Source organism: Fukomys damarensis, unplaced genomic scaffold (assembly GCF_012274545.1).
Source record: "Fukomys damarensis isolate Sample0158 unplaced genomic scaffold, DMR_v1.0_HiC HiC_scaffold_2, whole genome shotgun sequence".
NCBI classification, from domain to species: Eukaryota; Metazoa; Chordata; class Mammalia; order Rodentia; family Bathyergidae; genus Fukomys; species Fukomys damarensis.
Genome location: NW_022900914.1, coordinates 48,531,282 through 48,533,874, shown reverse-complemented (window position 1 = coordinate 48,533,874; position 2,593 = coordinate 48,531,282). Strand labels below are relative to the sequence as shown.

The 2,593-nt window shown below is 40.8% G+C and overlaps 1 pseudogene; it reads right to left on the bottom strand.

Moving 5' to 3' along the window:
• Positions 1–1,540: 1,540 nt before the first annotated feature.
• LOC104852241 lies at positions 1,541–1,870 on the bottom strand (annotated as a pseudogene).
• Between the last annotated feature and the right edge of the window lie 723 nt (positions 1,871–2,593).

Below are 2,593 nucleotides of genomic sequence, written 5' to 3'. Positions count from 1 at the left end.
GTTACAAAGATTTTATTTCCATTTTTTCCTTTTCTCATATTTTTTCTTTTCCTTTCCCCTACCCTTCCCACTTCCCCTACTCCTTTAGCCCTTTTCTTCCTATTTCACATCATCAGTTATACAATTTGAACCTCATTTACAGTTTTAGTTTTTCCATGCCAGAGAAACTATTTGGTATTTATACATGTATGTCTTATTTATTTCACTTAAGTATATGGCCTCACTGTGCATCCATTTAGCTATAAATGTCTCTAGTTTCTTGTTCTTTATGGCTAATACTCCATTTTATAGAAAAAAAAGAACACATCTTTATCTGGTCTCCAGATGATGGGCAACTGGGCTGTTTCCAAGTTTTAGCTATTACAAACTGTGCCGCTCTAAACATGGGTGTGCATATATCACTGTGGTATGATTCTTTTAATTCTTTTTTTTTTTTTTTGGTACTGGGTATGGAACTCAGGACCTTGCGCTTGCAAAGCAGGCAGGCAGAGGAACAACTGAGCTGAATCCCCGGCCCTGATTCTTTTAATTCTTTTGTGAAGATACCCAGCAGAGGGATGACTGGATCAAATGGGAACCCTAATCCTAGTTCTTTGAAGTATCTCCATATTGATTTCCATAGTGTTGCAACAGTCTGCACTCCCACCAACAATGGAGAAAGGGTTCCTTTCTCCCCACCACCCCACCAGCATTTGTTGTTAGTTGATTTCTTTAGAGCAGCCATTCTCTGGGGTGTGGTGGAATCTCAGTGTTGATTTCATCAGCATCTCTTGAATGACCAGTGATGTTGAACATTTTTTTCATATTTCATATGTATATATATCTAATATATAGAATATATATACATATATATGTGTGTGTGTGTATATATATATATATATATATATAAAAGATATATATATATTCTAGATAGTAGACCTTTGTCTGAGGAATGGCTGGTAAAATTTTTTTCCCACATTGTAGGTTGTCTCTTAGCTCTGTTGGTGGTTCCTCTTGCAGTGCAGAAGCTTTTTAATAAGATGAGATCTCAGTTGTTAATTCTTTGTGCTAGTTCCCATGCTACTGAGGATTTGTTCATATTGGCACCAGTTATTCTTAATAGCCCTTGTGAGGATTTGAAACATTCCCCAAACCGGGTTACATATGAGTCCATTTGAGATGCTATATAGAAGGCCTCTTTTTTGGAGTGGTGGGTGGGTACTGGGGATTGAACTCAGAACCTTGTGCTTTCAAGGCAACAGTGCTAAATATGCCACAGAGCTAAATATCTGGCCCTGAAGTCTCACTTTTTGAAGAGGAGACTCATATCTCCCCAAAGTTCACAGGAATAGCTTTCTTCTTTTGGGTTGTCTTTTTCCTCACACAATTCAATTGGGGCTGGCTTTATCCTAGAAAGGTGAATCTAACTACCCATCTCTGCCACCTTTCCTGCGAGGATCACTGAAAAGGGGCTCTTCCATTTTAATTGAGCTATAGGGGTTCTTTTTTTTCAAGTTTTTTTAAAAAAATAATTGCTTATGAATTTATTAAAACAGTTGCCTTAGGCATGTGTGACGGTGACTTTAACCTCCACTCCTGTTTCAATACTGATGGAAGTAATCTGCTTAACGGTCTCAAAAGGACTGTGCAAATCAATGAGTTGCTTGTGGATTCTTTTCTGGAACCAATTCCATGTCTTAGAACCTTCACTCCAAGGTGTTTTTCCTGTAGTGATTCTCAAGGTCTTAGTAGGCAAGCAAAAGGGTCCTTTGACTTTGAGATTCTTCAGCACACATTTTCTCCAAGGATTTTGACATTGCGGATGCTGAGGGTAATCCTGAGTCACCACCTCGGGTTCCACAGGTGTCTTTCTAGTGTCCTCGAGAGCCATGGACCAGCTTGTTCCTCAGCAAGAGCGAACAACAGTGAGTCAGGAGCAGGAGTGGATGGAACCGAAGCCCACTGCACCCATAGTTGCCTCTTTCTCAGAAAGCCCTTTTTCCAAAATTTTAATGAGCACTCTGGTCCCCAGAGTGGACAGTAGGTGTCCCCCTGGGCCAGGAGCTGGTGGAACTCTGCACTCCTGCAGATATTTTTTTTTTTGGAACTGGGGATCGAACTCGGGACCTTGTACTTGTGAGACAGGCGGTGGAACCATGGAGCAACAACAACAACAAAAACTTTAGTATGCTCCAAATTCAGTGAAAAAAGAGTCACTACTGATCTCAAATACACCACAGTTTAAATGGGCATCTGTATTTGGACTCACTGTTTTTTTGTTGTTGTTGTTTTTTGAGACAGGGTCTCACTATGTAGTTGAGGCTGAACTAGAACTCACTGTGTAGCCCAGGCTGGTCTCGAACTCACAGCGATCCTCCTGCCCCAGCCTCCACGTGCTGGGATTACAGGCATGCGCCGCCGCGTCCAGTCTGGATTCACATTTTTAACTCATGGAGAATGTGGGTAATCTTGTTAGAGCTATGGCTCTTAGGCCACCGAATACACTTTTTTACCATGCTTTTTTCTTCACAAGAAACATGGAAATAAAATTTAGAAAACTGTAAGAGTCTAACTGAACTAGAGCGACTCCATGTTGACCAGCAAACGACCTAGA